The sequence below is a fragment of the Muntiacus reevesi genome, chromosome 14 (assembly GCF_963930625.1).
Source record: "Muntiacus reevesi chromosome 14, mMunRee1.1, whole genome shotgun sequence".
NCBI lineage: Eukaryota > Metazoa > Chordata > Mammalia > Artiodactyla > Cervidae > Muntiacus > Muntiacus reevesi.
The window spans coordinates 34,092,833-34,113,497 of NC_089262.1; the positions used below are offsets into that span (position 1 = coordinate 34,092,833).

Here is a 20,665-nt window from a genome sequence, read left to right on the forward strand (position 1 = left end):
AGAATTCACCTGCCATGAGGCCCCATTTTGATTCCTGGATTGGGAAGATCCTCTGAAGAAGGGATAGGCTACCCACTCCAGTATTCTTGGGCTTCCGTGGTGGCTCAGATGGCAAAGAATCTACCTATAATGTGGGAGACTTGGGTTCGATCCCTGGGTTGGGAAGATCCTGGAGGAAGGCATTGCAACCCACTCTAGTATTCTTGCCTGGATAAACTCCATGGACAGAGAAGCCTGGGAGGCTACAGTCTATGGGGTCACAAAAAGTTGGACACGACTGAAGCGACCAAGCACACAGCACACAACAAATCTTCAAAGGAAGATTTGAAAGAATCAAACTGTTTCCAAATAACTAAAATGTCTCAGACCAAAGCTCAGTAAGAATCATAAAAGAAAAATAGAAAACATCTAATGAAGCAAAATTTACAATGACTAGTATCCAAATATCATCAGACATGCAAAGAAGCAGGAAAACATGACTCATAGTAAGCAGAAAAATTAATCAACTGAAAATGACCCAGAACTGGCAGATATTAGGTTGGTGCAAACATAATAGCGGTTCGGGGCTGTGAATTTTAAATCATTATAACTAGGTTCAAACACATCTTTATTAATCAAAATAGGAACCATTATAATCAACACATTTTTGTCAACAAAAAATAAGTTTGTTTATTCCTTTGGCGCAAAAACCCATGCTTCAGGATTTGATGAACTCTTGGAAAGCATTTTCCACATCCTGCTGGTTGTGGAAGCATTTTCCATGCAAAAAGTTATCGAAATGCTTGAAGAAGTGAATCAGTTGGCAAGAGGTTAGATGAATGCAACAGATGAGGCAAAACTTCGTAGCCCAATTTGTTCAACTTCTGAAACGTTAGTTTTGAGACATGTGGTCGGACGTTGTCATGGAGAAGAATTGGGCCCTTTGTGCTCACCAATGCCAGCTCGAGGCTTTGCAGACTTCAGTGCCTCTCTCATCAATTTGCTGAGCATTCTTCTCAGAATGGTCTCAGGGGTATTTAGAAAGCTGTAGTGAATCAAACCAGCAGCAGATGGACAAACGGTGACCATGACCTTTTCTGGTGTTAAGTTTGGCTTTGGGAAGTGCTTTGGAGCCTCTTCTCGGTCCAACCACTGGGCTGGTAATTGCAGGTTGTCATATAAAACCCACTTTTAGTCACGCATCACAATCCAAAAAAAAAATGGTTCTTAGTTGTTGCACAGAATAGGAGAAGACGACACTTCAAAATCATTTTTTTTTGTTTGCTGACTAGGCACTCACTTATCAAGCTTTTTCACCTTTCCAATTTGCTTCCAATGCCAAATAACCAAAGAACAGTCGATACTGAGTTCTTGGGCAACTTCTCATGTAGTTTTAAAAGGATCAGCATCGATGATCCTCTCAATTGGTTGTTGTCAACTTCCGACAGCTGGCCACTGCACCCCTCATCTTCAAGGCTCTTGTGTCTTCTGAAAAACTTCTTGAACTACCACTGCACTGTACGTTCGTTAGCAGTTCCTGGGGCAAATGTGTTACTGATGTTGCAAGTTGTCTGGTTTATGTCTGATGTCTCTGCTGCTTTATGACCCATGCTGAACTTGAATAAGAAAATCACTCAAATTTACTTTTTGTGTAACATCATTTCCCTAGTCTAAAATATAAACAGCAAGTAATAAATCATTAGCAAAAAACCAAAGCAAGAAATGTGCATTAAAATTATGCATAACATTATCACATTTATTTAAGACTATTCCAATATCAAATGGCAAAGTCCAATATCAAATGACAAACCTCAATTACTCTTGCAACAACCTAACAGAATCAGCAGAAAAGGACATTAAAACAATTTTTATAACTGTAGTCTATATGTTCAAAACCTTAGGGAGAGGCATGAAAAGTGTAAAAAGCACTCAAACTGAATTTCTGGAGATGAAAACTATAGTGTCTCAGATGTAAATATCCTGGATGAGATAAAAAGTGTAATAGCTTTTATAGAAAGTAAGAGTTGTGAATTTTGAAGACAAAGCAATAAGAATTATCAAAAATATAACACAAAGGGAAAAAGGAAAAATGAAAAGACCATCAGCAAACTATAGGGATTCAAGCAGCTTAACAAAATTGCAGTATGTGTAACCGGAGTCCCTAAAGCAAAAAGTTTGGAATAGAAGAATTAACTGAAGAAATAATAGATGAAAACTTTCCAAGTTTGACCAAAGTAAGCCAATAAATCCAAGAAGTTCAGTCAATCCCATGCACAAGGAAAAGGACCAAAACTAGGCCAAGGTACACCATAATCAAATTACTCAAAATCACTGGTAGAGGAAAAATCTTAAAAGCAACCAGATTAAAAAAACACTGCATGGAGAAGGAAATGGCAACTCACTCCAGTATTCTTGCCTGGGAAATGCCATGAACAGAGGAGCCTGGTGGGCTACAGTCCATGGGGTTGCAAAAAAAAAAACCACTGCAGCCATGAAATTAAAAGACACTTGCTCCTTGGAAGGGAAGCTGTGACAAACCTAGACAGTGTATTAAAAAGCTGAGACATCACTTTGCTGACAGAAGTCCACATAGTCAAATTTATGGTTTTTACAACAGTCATACACAGATGTGAGAGTTGAACCATAAAGAAGGCTGAGCGCGGAATTGATGCTTTCAAACTGTGGTGCAGGAGAAGATTCCTGAGTCCCCTGGACTGCAAGGAGACCACCAATCAATCCTAAAGGAAATCAATCCTGAATATTCATTGGAAGGACTGATACTGAAGCTCCAATACTCTGGCCACCTGATGAGAAGAGCCAATTCACTAGAAAAGACCCTGTTTCTGGGAAAGATTGAAGGCAAAAGGAGAAGGGGATGGCAAAGGATAAGATGGTTAGACAGCATCACAGACTCAACAGACATGAATTTGAGCAACTCCAGGAAATAGTGGAGGACAGAGGAACCCAGCATGCTACAGTCCATGAGGTCTCAAAGAATAGGACATGACTTAGTGACTAAACAACAAAGAGAGACAAGTTACATACAGAGAAATAAAGAGAAGAAAGACAAATTTCTCTGGGAAAACAAAGCAAATGAGAAGACAGGGGAACATCTTTAAAATACTGAAAGAAAAAAAAAAGCTTTTAAAATGCAAAAACAACCCTTAGTTCACCTGTTTTAAAAAATCAGGCCAAAGCCAGAAACTGCCCTGTGGTTGAGAATCTACCAACCCTTGGATACAGTGTCAATATTCAAGTTATTTTTCTATTAACATATTCAGCATCTTACTTGCTTTAAACAAAAGCACAATCTAAAAAAGAAAAAATTGTCACATTATTGGTATTTTACTTTAAGACCCGTTATGACTTTCCTTTGAGATTTTAATGTTAACATAAACTAAGGAACTATTTGTTTTGAATAAGTGTTTTCCTCAACAGATGAAACATCACATTGTTCTATAAATTTAGCTTGCATCTGCTTCTCTCCATTCTGTTATACTCAACATGAGCCATGACAACCACACACTGGTTAGTGTCAAACCACTAAGCATATTACATATCCTAGCTATCTCCAATCGCTTTGAAATTGCTACATACTAAGATCAAACCCCACCAGGGTCTCCCTGGTGGCTCAGATGGTAAAGAGCCTACGCCTGCAATGTGGGAGACTTGGGTTCGATCCCTAGGTCAGGAAGATCCACTGGAGAAGGAAATGGCAACAAAACTCCAGTATTCTTGGCTAGAAAATTCCATAGACAGAGAAGCCTGGTGAGCTACAGTCCATGGGGTTGCAAAGAGTCGGACACCACCGAGGGACTAAGACACAAGATCAAAATAGTCAATCTTAAGGGAAATCAATCCTTAATACTCATGAGAAGGACTGATGCTGAAGCTGAAGCTCCAGTATTTTGCTGATCTGATGTGAACAGCCAACTAACTGGAAAAGTGCTTGATGATGGGAAAGATTGAAGGCAAAAGGAGAAGATGGTGTCAGAGGATGAGATGCTTGATGGCATCTCAGATGCAATGGATGTGAATCTGGGCAAACTTTGGGAGATGGTGAGGGACAGGGACCTGGCATGCTGCAGTCCACGGAGTCCCAAAGAGTTGAACACAACTGGGCAATTGAACAACAAGATCATTCATTTGATTTCAGAACATTTCCTACAAATACTAGATATATTTAACTTCAATGAAATTTGATCTAATATTAGATGGTTTAGGGTATGTCTTTATAATTAGTAACTCTTTCATCTTAAACATGGAATGAAAACAGCTTATCACTGTGTGGTATCAGAGCTCATATAAAAAAAACTGCAAGGAACTATGAATAGATCACTATTAGTAATATCTTTTTGTTATAAATGGTACCCGTTTGGAGACACTGAAAAAGAAAAATTATAAGTAAGCCAATGATTTTTAAATGATTTAACTATATTTGAGAACATAATACAATTTTTAACAACACTTGCACTAATTCAGAACCTATACCAGTTTGCAAGTCAGAGTTTACTAAAAGCCAGTGTGAAATTCACCTACTGTAAATACATAATTTAACCATCTTACATCAATTTATAATTGAGTAGTCAGACATCAAACAGTTTCACTAAAGTGAGGACCCAGTTTCTGCTATGTAATATGTAATAGGACTAATACTTACAATGATTAGGTTGAAGATATAGTTTTCAAAAAGGCTTGCATATTTCTAATTATTGCCTATTTTCTAGGTACAAACTGATTGCAGACATTTTTGAAAAGCCACAATTTTGTGACAAAAATAAAACCTCAAGTCTAAACTGACTCACTCAAGAAGTATTAACTAAACACCTACTATGGTCAAGTACTGTTTTAGGTACTGGGAATAATACATCAATGAACAAGAGACATCATTTCTTACTGGACCTGACATACAATTGAAAGAAAACTGAAGATTAACAACAAAAAAAGCCACAAAATGAAAACTGACAGGTAGTCAGAAGCCAATATCGTGTCAAATGTTTGCCTAATAAATACAGATATAAAATGAACCGACTACACTTTAATGCACTGTTGTTGTCAATCCAAATCAAAACAAATCAGCCTTTCTTCTTCTTTCCCCTCCTCATCCATTTGTCTTATATGTAATTGCCATCTGAGCCACCAGGGAAGCCCATACAATTACCAGGAACCCCCAAACAGAATTGGAATATGGAAGAACTTCAAAGTTTCTTCATAATATATTTCCTCAAAGACAGAACATGTTTCCTCCCAGAAACCCATATTTCTTCCCAGACAAATTCAAAAATAGCATTAGGGCCATTTTAAACATCAAATTATACCTTTGCTCATATGTTACAATGTTCTTATGGGGATCCATAACTTCAAATAGGAGGGTAAATTTTCCCTGGTTAAGTGAGAAGTCCCTGGTTTCTTCTTTATGTGCTAGATCAGGAGTACCTAAACATTTTAATTAAAAAGACCCAGGCAGTAAGTATTTTAGGCCATACAGTCTGTTCTGTTGTAACCTCAATTCTGTTGTAATCAAGAAAGAAACAGAGAAAATAGGTAAGTAAATGAATGTGGCTATGTTTCAATAACACTGGCTCATGAGCTGTCAATTGTCAACTCCTATGCTAGAGAGTCAGAACTTAAAACTACATGAGCAAGCTGAGATCAATGGGCTTTTTATTGGGGGTGCGGGGGATGGTGCACAGGGGAGAGAATTTAAGGAGGAGTTTACCTCTCTTATTTCTTACTACTTTCAGTTAATGTTTCCAATTCAGCCTCTCAAAAACTGTGCTGTGTGAAATGTATAAAGCACAAATGAGATAATCCACTAGGATTTCCCTGAAGCTCAGTAGTTTAGCCCAGAGTTGCATTAAGGAAAAAAGAGAGGGTGGGGGGGGGGGGGGAATGTGGCTAGAAAAAAAGACAGAAAAAAAAAATGTGGCTAGAAAAAAAGAGAAAAAAAAAATGTGGCTAGCTGGCAATGATGGCCAACCATTCAAATGCAAGGAAGCAAAACACAAAAGAACCACTAAAATCACAGTTGCTCTTTTCCTCTTATTGTGTAACTTGTAGTCCTATGCATGTTCCCAGTGACTCTCTGGAAGTAATGAAAGAACTATAGTCAATATTCAGCAACTTAATATTATTTAAGCACAAACATGCACACATAGATACAAATATATATACAGAAAAACACCAAAAGAAAACTACAGTAAAGAAACCTTTATCTCTATACATCTATAGACACATACATATATATATATATCATTCCCCCTTTAGCTTAATTCTCCATATATGAACATATACATACATACACAGATGTATATATATATACATGAGTAAGCATGCATTTATTTTTAAATGTTTCCAATATATACTGCTTTGTAATATACTGTGATAAATCATATTATTAATAATATCCTTACCTGTCAATAAATACACAGGATAAAAGATACTTTAAATTTTGGTTCAAGTACACAGAGTAAATTAATGACCAAATACTAGTGGCATACATTTATTTGCAAGTAATAGAACAATTCTAAAATAAAAAAGAACTGGATTTGAATCTAGCTTGCTGCTGCTGCTGTTTACTCGCTAAATTGTGTCTGACTCTTTGTGACCCAACAGACTGTAGCATGCCAGGCTTTGCTGTTCTTCACTATCTCCTGAACTTGCTCAAATTTATATCCATTGAGTGGTGATGCTATCTATATCTATATCATCCTCTGCCACCCCCTCTCCTGTTGCTTTTAATCTTTTCCAGCATCAGAGTCTTTTCCAATGAGTGCACTCTTCGCATCAAGTGACCAAAGTATTAGACTTTCAGCTTCTTCATCAGTCCTTCCAATGGATATTCAGGGTTGATTTCCTTTAGGATTGACTGGTTTGATCTCCTTTCAGTTCAAGGGACTAAGAGTCTTCTCCTGCACCATAATTCGAAAGCATCAATTCTTCAGTGCTCAGCCTTCTCTATGTGCCAACTCTCGTATCCGTACATGACTACTGGAAAAACCACAGTTTTGAAAGATATCTAGCTTAATCACCTACAAACCATGTATCCTTGACTAAGTTATTAAACCTCACAGGCACCACTTTCTTATACTGGGTTGGCCAAAAAGTTCATTTTGGTTTTTTTCCATAAAATGTTAAGATTATAGTGAATAAGTAAGTGAAAGCCACTCTGTCACGTCCAACTCTTTGGGATCCCATAGACTCTGCAGTCCATGTAATTCTCTAGGCCAGAATACTGGAGTGGGCAGCCGTTCCCTTCTCCAGGGATCTTCCCAACCCAGGGATTGAACCCAGGTCCCCCTCATTGCAGGCAGATTCTTTACCAGCTGAGCCACAAGGGAAGCCCAAAAATACTGGTAGCCTATCCCTTCTCCAGTGGATGTTCCCGACCCAGGAAATGAACCAGGTCTCCTGCATTGCAGGTGGATTCTTTACCAACTGAGCTATCAGGGAAGCCCAAGGTTATAGTGAATATATTATACTAATTACCTAACCTTGAAGGCACTGTTTCAAGGTGTGAGGTACAACTTACTTAGCAGAGCACCTAGCCCATAACAGATATTCAAAAAATAGCAGCAACTATCATTAAAGTTAGTTATTATCTGCTTACAAAAACAATTTTTATGGATCAATTAAGTGAAAGTTATGCGGCCAGCCCAAACAAATGTTTAATTCGCATATTAGTGTGTCTAAATTAATTAATTTTGGCTACATATTTTAGCGTATTACTTTTATGATCCAAGATTTGCTCATTTTTGAAGTAAAATCCTTTGATCTGCCTTCTTAAAAATGGCAGAGTGATGAGGAGTGGGAGCAGAGTTGGACAATATTTTCTGTGTTTTATTTGTGAATATACATGAACAAATGCTAATAAGCATTAAGCTAGAAAAATTGGATGCATAAAATAACAAAATTAAATGTGACTACATAAATCTGATGTGTATTACTTAATTACATCTTAATATTATCTATGTTTATTGTGAGCAGACATAAAGGATTAAAAATACATGGCAATACCTATAGCTAGTATTTCCTTTGTAAAAGCCAGCAACAAATCTGTCTCCTCCATCAGCAAGGACAGTGAAAGTACATCTTCTCACCCTTACCCACAGGTCCAAAAGGTAAGGAAGCACTGCTTCAAATTATTTAACATTTTCTGAAACTCTAACAATTATTAATACCAAAGAGTTATATAATTTAGGAGAGAAAACATCTATCGAAATGATAGCATCCTGGGAAAACGGCCTTCCTTTTACCTTTAACACAAAGGGACTAAAAACTTCTTAGGAGACCCTATTCTATTTTTGATAGAGTAGTAGAATATTGCCCCTTATACTGATGCCAAACTCTGTCCCTTTGTAATCTTCATCCATTTGTTCTGGTGTAACAATCTGGAATGCGGAACAGGAAATATCTACCCTCAGTACTGAAAATTATCATTTTTCCTCATAAGCAACTGAAGCAGACAATAATCTATTAATCACTGTTGTATTTTAAATATAAATACTGTAATAGAGATGGGCAAGGAAAACCTATCAATTACTTCTGCAAGTAAATCAGTTTAGTTACAAGCTCCTTAAATGTTAGATTCATTATAGTAAAAATTGAATAGCTTCATAGGGCTACTTTAGAAGAATGATGGACATGAAGCACCTCTTGAGAGGGAATAATTTGTTTAGAGGCAAGACTACAGAGAGAGCAAGATGGCACTGGGATTCTTTAGCCAGGCATGCCCCTTCTTTCCCTACCTGATTTGGAAGAAATTCTCATTCCTCAAAAGCCTTACTCAGATGTGTAAAGGTTTTCCTTAACCTGCAAGCACCCCTCTTTATGTTCTCATGATACATTCTTCATACCGCTATCACAACAGTTATGACAGAACACGTATCTTATCTAAGTTCTAATTTACACCTATCATGCCAGTGTGACTAATACCACCTCCTTTCACTTCCCGAAGTATACTAGGCTGTACTGTAAATGATACGACCACCAGAGGTATGGTTAGTTAAAACTCAACCACCATTTGTATATTTTCTTACAACTAAATCTTTTCTCTATCTCCTTTTCCCAGAGACTGAAAGAGAATAGTTTTGTTGGGTTCTTGTTCCAACATCCTGGGAACAATATAACAGGAACACATTTTCCCCCTTTAGATGGTATTTAGCCATTTTATTACTTATATAACTAAACATACAATGATATCCTATAAAGTACACTTTTGATTTATCTTGGGAGTAACTTTAGATATTCTAAGTTTTCTGTTGGTTTTTTTTTTTTCTTTCTTTTGGTTTCTTTTGGTCATGCGGCATGTGGGATCTTCCCTAAGCAGGGCCTGAACCCATGGCCCCTGCATTGGGAGTCTTAACCACAGGATCACTAGGGAAGTCATCTAAGTTTCATTCAATTGTACATTTCAGGGTTCACTATGCCAACTGCTTAGATGAGAAATATTACTAAATATAAGACATGGTCTCAGGTCTGGAGATGAACATGAAATGAGAATAGGTGTATATATATGTAATACTTACTAGTAATACTCTGGGAAAACAAAAAATTTGATAGACTTCACTAGACTGTAAGACAAGTACTACAACATATTTTGCTAATATTTTTACATGAAAAAATTTGTTTTCATCTCTATACCAACCACACAAGGTAGATGCTAATATTATCATTCTCATGTTAAAAAAATGAACATTAGTTCATTGGCCTAAAGTTCATATAAAAACCAGATATGGTAGTAAGATCTGAATCTAAGTTATCTGACTCTAGACTCCATCTTATTCCATATGCAATCACCCTGCATATGCAATTCTTCTGTCTTTCATCAGTATTCAATGTACATTCTAGTTTGTAATTACATGATAGTCTGACCTTTAGTTCACTGTTATGATACCATCCTAATGGCATGATACATAGTATCATGTCTGATACACAGTAACCACCCTAAAAAACATTTACTGAATAGATGCCCCACATCACACTGTGAATATTAAAATGTAAGAATTTATAATGGAAATGCTATCTTGTGATTAATTATAAAAATGATAATAACTATAGTAGAGATGCATATAAAAAAGGAGCAAATAAGAAAGATCACACTGCTTTAATGTATGTTTTTCAATTACTACTGATCTGAAAAGGAATCACACTTTCTAAGGTAAGAATAAGCTTATTTAATATGATTAACAATGAACTGCCTTGATCTTAACTATTTACCTTACCTAATTATCTTCTAATCATTTCATCATCATCTATTTTTACATGGTAAGTAATTTGTGAATTTTTAAAGATTTTCTGGTAAAGATAACTTAGATGTTTGTGGTAGAAAATGAAGAAGAGTTGGGGAAAAAATATGAAGTACTTTCTTAAGAGTTCATCTCTTTCCCTTTTTTACAGTAAAATTAGAGATCAGAATACTTAGGCTTACTAACACTTGCTATGAGATAATTCCTGTACAAAATAGTAACCAAATTCACAAAGTACTTTCACTTTGTGAACACATACAAAGTATACACAAAAGCCATTCACTGGGCTACAAAAAAGATTCAAAGAAATCTTGGTCATCACATTATTTTATTGCTGTTTTTCTGCAGAAAATCTATGAAAAGTACTGTCTGCAATAAGAACATTTTCTTAGATGGTGAGTAACTAAAATCAATTTCCATATAAAGATTACAATCACTGGATGATCTGCTAAAACTTCTATGTCTTAGTCTGTTAAATCATTAGGTTTCCACAGTCCTCTCGTCAGAAATCTTTCATCATAAGAAAAAAGTTGTTTCTCTCTGAAATAATTCACTATGTAAATGACCTTGCCAAAGAACAGAACAGCTGTGCCTAAAAGGTGAGACAATTAATTGTTATATACCCCCAGCCTATTAGATTTATTTACAAACTCAGATGTACGTTTTGCTTGTACAGCTATTTTCATGTTTCTGTTTTTCTCTATGAAATGACTATTTATAGATAGGATCACTTGTCTGACAGGTGGCTTCTATGAATGTAATTAAGGACTTCCCTCTCAGAGACTGAGGAGCAAAGGGTACAAATACACCGGCTGCAGGGCACAATCTGAATGTGAGCTAGAAAGTTGAAAAATGCTATTACAATGTTATTTCTAACTTTTCCATTTGTATTCTTGGTTTCACACCTTACTAATTCCAGTATTTCCATCATCAATTACTCACTATTTCTAATTGACCTGTCTTTTACCCGTCTTAAAAAGAAAAAATGCTTCTGCCCATTGTTTCCCATTTTTAATGTGACATTACTTCCACCAAAACTCTCTGAGACTCAAGTTAATTAATTCTTACCTCACCTTCTAAATTCTACCAATTAGGTATCTAGGCTACCATTCCAATAAAGTTGTCCTCTACAAGTTCACTATTTGCCCAATGCAAAGGCTTTTTCTCAGCTTTTCAAACTCCCTGACTTTTCTATTATAGTACTATTGGCCAATGATAACCAAACCTACCTTCTTTCTCTTGGTTTCTAAAATCACACTATCTTGGTCCTCTTCATAGCTATTTCTCACTGTTGCTTACGTACCTCTCTTAAAGGTTTGCATTCCTTCCTCCTATTTTATACTCTTTAATATTATCAAAAATTCTATCATTTGCCCTTAGGTTTCTGTTTTCATTGTGCCCGTAACACTAACAAATTCAATTTTAACCTTTAAATAAACAAAGCCTCAAGGTTTCAATTCTACATTTTATCTTCATTATTCTACATTTGTTAAAAAAACAAATCTGTCTTCATGTTTGGTGATCTGTCATCTCAAATTCAGTATGTCCTGTAATCAAATTAATTCATCCTTTAAAAAAAAAAAAAAAACTTTCCAAAATTTCCTTCTACAGCCAACAGTAATAATGTCTGAACTAGAAAATTACATCCAGGACAACAAATACCACTGAGCCATCTTATACAGACTGCATCACAGTAGTATCTTGTTTTCATGTACAACTAAGTTCTGAATCAGTGCCCTGTGGATATTACCACATGTAGTATCCTGTTTATGCTTTTTATGGCTCAGTAAAATCATTTATACACATCAAAGAAGACACACCTCATCAAAATTATCAAGACAAAAACATATTGACTAATCTGGAGTCCCAGACATGAGGGAAACACATGATACATTAAGCTTTTTCATGAACCTTGGTCAATGGTGATTTTAATTATGCAAAAATGCCATAATATACAATTGTTTTGTGTAATACAAATGTAAAAAAACTCTCTAATTAAAAATTTATTACTTGTTATTATTCTTCCATACATTTCACTCTGGCACGCATAAATAATTGAATTAGCACCAATAATCAAAATCTAAAAGTAAATTTACAAATGTTGTTTGAATTTAACCTTAAAAAGCTCTGAACTATTATAAATATAACAATATAAAACAATATAAAATATAAATATAACAATACAAAGCACTTCTTTGGTTATCTCTTGCATGAACAGCACGTCTGAATATGATCACACTAACTGCTAATATTTTTATATTTATTTATGCTTTCTGATAATGCCTTTAAATATAACTGCTTTACATACTTCTACTACAGGACCTTCAGAAGAGCCTTTGTCTGACATGCTGGTTAGACACACTGAGATAATACAAATTCTGGTCAGGTTTTGCTGCCAAATAAGTTTAGGTCAGGTTAGGTTTTGTCAGGTCACTTTATTTACAAAAAACAGCTTTCATTTTCAGAGTTTTTGGTGTTTCAGAACTGTGGATAATAGGCTATGGGTCTGTACAATTAATATTACCAACATCCCAGGCTCTGCATTCTTTTCTACAACAAAGTCATCGAAACTGTCTTTCTCCCAGTGACACTGCCAATGTTGAAGTACAAATTTAGATCTCCTTAGTCAAGCTGAGTAAAGTTCAATAAGGAAAAAACTTGTCACCAGAGAGAATTTAATCCCCAACAAATAACTTTTCTATCAATTCAGAATAAAAATTTACTGATTAAAAAAAAAAATTGGAAAGAACGACTTCTGCTTCAGGGCAGCTACCTGGCTACTAAAGTACATCTGTGAACTACCAAAATGAGTACTACCTCGAAGCAAGTTAGAAATGTAGAATCTTGCACCCTCCCATACCTTCCCAATCTGACTCATTCAATCAACATCCTCAGGTATTGCATTTGTACATTTATGCATAAAAAGCTAACCTAACAGGCCCACTGCTTTTCCTTAAAAAGGTCTGCTTACCAGGTAGGTTGTTGGCTTACATCTGGAAACAAACTCAGGGAATGTTTCTACCATCCTAACTGGTAAGAGTGACTTCCTGGCCCTAAACCATTTATACAAACAGTATGGGTTTATGCTGACCATCTGCTTTCATTCTGTGAGTCTGGATACACTTAGAACACTTATTCAACAAAGGCAGAGAGCAAAGAAAAGTATTTCTAGGTAAAGCTGAAAAATAAAAGGAGACTTCCCTGAGACTCTGAAGCCAACTGCAGGTGTCTCTGGAACCTAGATACATTCTTTTGCACAATCAAAAAAATCTCAACGAGAAAATTTTAATTTAAAGTATTCCTTGGCCTACCATATTCCCGGACAAGAAGCAGAGGCAAATTCAACCATTAACCACCACTCCAACTAAGAATCCACCCTTACCTTGGTTATAAACACAGAAGGAAAGATGAAAACAAGTCAGTATCAACAGAAACAAACAAAACAAAAAGCTAAAAAGTCTTTAAATATTAGAATTACCATATACATAATGCAAACAATGAAATAATATTTTATATATCTAAAGTGAGGGGGGGCACTTCCCTTGTGGTTCAGTGGCTAAGACTCCACGCTCCCAATGAAGGGGGCCCAGGTTCAACTCCTGGTCAGCGAAGAAGACCCCGCATGCCACAACTAAAGATCCCGTGTGCTGCAATGAAGATCCTGTTTGCCACAACTAAGACGCAGTGCAGCCAAATAAATAAATACTAAAAAAGAAACTACAGCAGGGGGTTTGGAAAACTTGCTCCATTAAGGGTCAGACTAAATATTTTGGGCTTTGAAAGCTATAAATATAAGGTCTCTTTTATAAGTAATTAACTCAGTAACAGTAGCACCAAAGCAGGTATAGACAATATTAAATGAGCATGTCTATGTCTGAATAAGATTATTAGAAACGCAGCTCTGTAAGCCTTACATCACAAGATCTTCAAGCTACAACTTGCAAATTTTTGGTTTAAAAGAAAGAAAGGACCAGAAACATAAGATTCAAAATTTACAATCATTTAAGCAGAACTTCTTAAAATAAAAAGACCATGACTGAAATTTTAAAAACTCAATGGGGGGATAAAAGATACAGTTGTGGGGAGAACTAATGAACTGAAAGATGTATCTAAAGATATTATGTATCACTAATGAACTGGAAGATGTATTTGCAGATGATATGTATATGATCCCCAAGAAAAAAGCAGACAAAATACATGAAAGAATTTTAAAAACAAGAATGATAATAAGAAGTCTAACATGCACTTAATAAGAATTCCTAAACAAGATAAGAAAAAATGTAGGAGATGCAATACTCAAAACCCCAAAGATTGAGAACTTTTCAAAATTCTTCAAAAACTTAGAATCAGGACATACAATGAATTTCAAAATAGTACAACCAACCATCTAAACACATTTTTTCCCAAGATATTTAAAGGCAAAAGAAATAATAATCTGAAATGACAAATTATGTAGAAAGAAAAGCAATGTGATATATATTAAAAAAAAAAAATTAAACCAAAAGTGTATGAATCCTGACTCAAAATTTCCTATCTGTAAGATAGGAAATCTGAACACTAAATACTAGATGATCTAAAGAGGATTACTACTAATTTACTTAGTTGTGCTAATAGTATTGCAGTTAAAAATATTTAAAGTCCTTATCCCTTAGAAATACACAGATGTATTTACAAATGAAAATAATATATGCCTAGGTTTGCTTTAAAATTATCCACAAAGAAAAAAGGAAAATATACAAATGAAGTAAGACTGCCCTATATGTTTATAATAGTTGAAGGGGGATAAGGAATATATGAGGGCTCCTTATATTTTCTTACATATTATGACCAAAATTTTTCATAATGAAAGTCTGATAATCCCAAGTATGTGGATCAAGAACAACTCTAACATATCTCTACTATGATATATAATTTTTTTCATATAAGCAGTAATTCTACACCAAATTATACAACCTAGAGTAACTTATGTATGAGTACCAGAATTCATATACAAGACTATATATAAAATTACTCTTTATAAGAGCAAGGAACTACAAATGACCAAATGTCCAAGATTAAAAGAATGAATAAATCGCTATCATTTATTTAATAACATTTACCTTCTGGGTTTTCACCCTAATACTTGACAGACACTATGCTAGGATCTTTGAACAAATTTTTTCATGTTATACTGTAATAATCTTGTAAATGCCAGAGCATTACTAGGTTGGTGTAAAAGTAATTACAGTTTCAGACCCGAATTTTAAATCATTATAACTAGGCTCAAACACATCTTTATTAATCAAAATAGGAATCATTACAATCAACCCATTTTTGTCAAGAGAAATAGATTCGTTTATTCCTGTAGCATAAAAATCAATGCTTCAGGATTTAACAAACTCTTGGAAAGCATTTTCCATGCAAAATGTTGTCAAGATGTTTGAATAAGTGGTAGTCAGTTGGTGAGAGGTCAGGTGAATATGGCAGATAAAGCAAAACTTTGCAGCCCGATTCATTCAACGTTTGAAGCACTTGTGCGACATGTGGTCAGATGCTGTCATGCAGAAGAACTGAGCCATTTTCTGCTGACCCATGCTGGCTGCAGGGTTTGCAGTTTTCATTTCATCTCATTGATTTGCTGAGCATACTTCTCAGATGTAACGGTTTCGCTAGGATTCAGAAAGCTGAAGTGGATCAGGCTGGCAGCAGACCACCAAACAGTGACCATGACCCTTTTTGGGGCATGTTTGGCTTTTGGAAGTGCTTTGGAGCTTCTTGGTTCAACCACTGAGTTTGCTGTCACTGGCTGTTGTATAAAATCCACTTTTTGTCACACGTCACAATCCAATCCAGAATGGTTCATAGTTGCTACATAGAATAAGAGAAGATGACACTTCAAGATGATGATCTTTTTGATTTGTGGTCAGCTCATTAGGCAACCACTTATCAAACTTCCAATTTGCTTAAAATGCCGAACAACCAAAGAATGGTCAACACTGAGTTCTTAGGCAACTTCTCGCATAGTTATAAGGGGATCAACTTCAATGATCCTCTCAGTCGGTAGTTGTCAGCTTCCAATGGCCAGTCACTGAGCTCATCTTCAAGGCTCTCGTCTCCTTTGCAAAACTTCCTGAACCACCACTGCACTGTACATTCATTAGGAGTTCCTGGGCCAAATGCACTGTCGATGTTGCAAGTAATCTCTACTGCTTATGACCTATTTTGAACTCAAATAAGAAAATCACCTGAATTTGCTTCTCGTCTAACATCATTTCCATAGTCTATAATACATATAAAATAAACAGCAAGTAATAATTCATTAGCAAAAAAATGTAAAGCAAGAAATTCACATTGAAATGATGTGTAATATAGCCACATTTAAGAATGTATTCTAATATCAAACGGTGAAGCTCAACAATGCAAAAGCAAAATCACTTTTGTACCAGCCTAATATAACCCTTCCCACAATAAAGAAAACTGAGGCTCAGAAAATTAAATATCAAGTTAGGCATTTCCCTGCAGATTATGGAGCAAGAATTTGGATCAAGATCTTCCCTATTACAAACTGAGTTTTCATTTCACAGAATAATTATGAATGTATATTTTCGAAAAAGAAATGTCAGTTTTCTAAGCAAAATAGTTTAATTTGATAGTATTAAAAATATTTTTTTCACAGCATCATAAAAGTAAATTGTGGTTAATGCACAAATTACCAGTAAGGTCTGAAGTAATACTGTTTCAATTTGTAATTTCTATTTTATCTCTGCATGAGTCTGTAAGCATATAATAAAATCAACTGGGGTAAAGGAGGCAGGGTTTGACAAGTTTATCTCAAACAACCTTCTTAATATTGTTACAAGTCTCCTCATCACTGATGTACCTATAATATTTAGAAAGCCCTTTTCTTTTCTTAAGTCTCACAACTTTAAGTGATCTCTAAAGTTTCTGCTACCTCTAAACTCTCAGTACTTACTAAGCTTCAAGCTTCCATACCAATAAACTTCAACTACACTATTTCCTGCCTACCTCTTCTGGCTTCTAGTTCTCCACTCTCCCTCTCCCCAAGCACGTTCTATCTATGGTTCCTTCCTATCTCTGGGCCTTGGTATTATATACTCTTTCCACTTGACTCTCCCCCTACATCTTCACTTGCTGTCTCCCTGTTAGTCCTGAATTAACTAAATATCAGAGTTTTCCCTGACAATCCCCCAACCACCTATCAACTACCTTTTGCGTACTCCAATTTTACATTATTTTGAGCATTTATTTCTACTTAAAATTCTGGGTTGACTTGCTTTTATCTATGTTATCCCTACTAGAACATAAACTCCTTAGTGGAAGTAGTCCAGGTTTTCACCACTGAATCACCAGCAAAAGAAAATTACCCAGCACATAGTAAAGGTAAATAAATATTTGTCAACTATGACTAAGGGAGGCAGGAGTAAACAAATTACATCAATATTATAAGGAAGGTAATATACAGTATATTATAGAAGCTCAAATAAGGAAGATATTCAACCCAGCTGAGAAAGTAAACATTAACTTTGTAGAAAATGTGTTCCTAGTTAGAGTGAAGAGAACAGTTTGGAAAACGATAGAACTAGAATAGGGATAGTAGTTATGAAGTCAATGCAATCACCCAAGAAAGAAAATGAGGCCTCTGTAATGGTACGGCAATAGAAACGGAAAAAAAGATTTATCCAAGGAGAAGGATATGGCAAACCGCTCTAGTATTCTTGCCTGGGAAATTCCATGGACAGCAGAGCCTATTGGGGTATTGTCTATAGGGTTGCAAAAGAGTCAGACATGACTTAGCAACTAAAATAACATATTTTGTTTTATTTTTAATTTTATTGAAGTATAGTCTATTTACAATGTTGTGTTAATTTCTGCTATAGAGCAAAGTGAATCAGTTATAAATATATGTATTCTCTTTCATATTTTATTCCATTATGGCTTATCACAGGATATCAAATAAAGTTCCTAGTGCTTATAAAAAATAAAAAAGTTTTCAGTATTTCAAAGATAAAATCATTAACATCTGGTCACAGATTTCACATGCAGAAAAAGGACAAGGAATGAGGTCAGAATGTTTCCTGGGTGTTCTCTTGGGTGATTTGGCCCATTAAAGTAATGCGCTGAAGACCCAGATGGAAAATACAGAAAGATTTTTATAAGAGTAAGGTAATCATTAAGTGTGAAACATAGAAAGCTTGATATACATGACCACATGGTTAAGACACTTGAGTAAGTTGTTGAAAAAATTGGTCTGGAGCCCTCAAACTAAAGACAAATTTGATGGTCATTTATTCAGCCAATAAATGATTTATGGTCACTTATCAAGCACATATACTGGGGCTTTGCCAGGCATGGAGGATACAATCGTGAACACCACAAAGTGCTTGTCCTCACAAAACTTACATTCCAGGGAGATAATAAATAATACTGCAACTGGCAACAGTGACAAGAGCTATGGAAGAAAACAAAACCAAATGTAACATGATGGAGATGATGGTTACAAAAGATGATCAGAGAAGGCCTCACTGATAAAGTGGTGATCAGAGAAGGACTCACTGATAAAGTGGTATTTGAACAGAGTTAAATGAAGTTAGAGAGCAAGCCTACTGAGATTAGGGGAAGAATAATCTAGACAGAATGTAATAAGTACAAAGGCTCTGAGAAGAGAATAAGAGTAGGAATGAATAAAGAGTGGCTGTTTTCCCAAATATAATGAACAAAAGGAAGACTCAGGAAATGAGAATAGTTGTGAAGAAGTCACTAACTAGATTATAATGGCAGTCATCACATATAGTGGTTGTGCATTTTTAAGAAAATCTATTTTGTCATATATATTCTGGTATTTAATACAATGCTAAAATACAGCAGATGCTCAATGAATTCTTTTCAAATTAATGAGTGAATAAATCAAATGGAATTCCCACTACGCTTGAACCCAATTTATATTTAACCACTTCCTGAACTCCAATTCATCCCAAAGAAGAAACCAAATACCAGTCTCAAAGTCTATATTATAAGCTTTAGTAATCTTCAGAAGCAGAATTTTTGAAATAGTTTTAACAGTGACATCATCGCTAAAGCAAGTACGTGCCCTTTCAAGAGGACTGCTTAGAAGGAAAACATCTACTTCATAACAAACAATTTCTAGACTGTCTGCTAAACAACACATCATTTGATAAATCCTTCACACAACTGGTAATGTTTTGATAAAATATCATTTAGACCAAGTTCTGATCATGTTAGCGAGCCAGCAATTTACGACAGTAGCTCAGCTCTATGCTAGGAAAAGTCATTAAAAATAGTCTGGAAAAAAAACTAAGTACCAGTATTACAAGAGCAGTAAATAATATAGTCCCGAAAAGCATGGTTAAAAATATAGATTTACTGCATTTAACCATTCCTAATTAATAAAATCAAACAAGCAATCACTCAAAATTCACGACTAAAAACAAGCATTCTTTTGGTAACTAATAATCCACACAGTTAAAATCTGGTTCAGCGAACTAAATATTCTAGACTCAGAATAAACAAGGATATTCCAAGGTTATTAAATGTTCCCACCTTCAGGGAATTACAAAGTCACTGTTTTCCATACTTTCAAAGAGTATATGCATAAGAATATTTTAAGTGGAGTGAATATTAATATCTTTAAAATTACAATGTTTAGAAAACTCACTTCCTCAAAACTTCTTCACCTTCAGTATAGTTGAATATTGCTTCACTTTCACATTTACTCTTGTTTCTGCATACTGAAATAAGTAAAATGTTATTTTATTTTACTCATCTATACTAACAGAGAAGGCAATGGCACCCCACTCCAGTACTCTTGCCTGGAAAATCCCATGGACGGAGGAGCCTGGAGGGTTGCAGTCCACGGGGTCTCTAAGAGGCGGACAGGACTGAGCGACTTCACTTTCACTTTTCAATTTCATGCATTGGATAAGGAAATGGCAACGCACTCCAGTGTTCTTGCCTGGAGAATCCCAGGAATGGGGTCGCGCAGAGTCGGACACGACTGAAGCGACGTAGAAGCAGCAGCATCTATACTAAGCACATGTTGCCAAATTGCTGTCAAGTATTTAATCAATTTCCTATGCAATACTCTCTTCTACTTTCTTGCGGATACGCACACCAAGAGATGGGCAGTAGAATCTTCCTCACAAAGCACTGCCAACTCAGAGGAAAAAAACCTAAAATTCAGTAAAGGATTGAGTAAAAAACAAATAAAAAACAATTAAAACTTATCTTAAATCAAGAAATAGGAAACACTATCAAGTATACACAGGAAAAGAAAAACTAGTCCATTTCTATAGCATGTCTTATTACAGCAGAGTCACCAGAAGACTAGAAATGGAATAAGAGAAATAGAAATCAATGAAAGAAATTGAAAAAACAAGGGAAAAACAGAGAAACAATCACATGAAGATACTTTGTAACTATTA

At 35.4% G+C, this 20,665-nt stretch overlaps 1 protein-coding gene across 5 annotated transcripts in view; it reads right to left on the minus strand.

Annotated features, from left to right (window-relative positions):
- The window catches only part of RICTOR (RPTOR independent companion of MTOR complex 2), a 118,909-nt gene that overhangs the window by 85,563 nt on the left and 12,681 nt on the right, over positions 1-20,665 (minus strand). The window contains exon 1 of one of the 5 annotated variants that reach the window (XM_065905122.1): positions 19,900-19,917. The exons of the other annotated variants lie outside the window; for them this stretch is intronic. The gene's annotated coding sequence lies outside the window, so the exon portion shown is untranslated. Of the gene's footprint in view, positions 1-19,899; positions 19,918-20,665 lie in introns of those variants that run through there. 5 annotated transcript variants of the gene reach the window in all.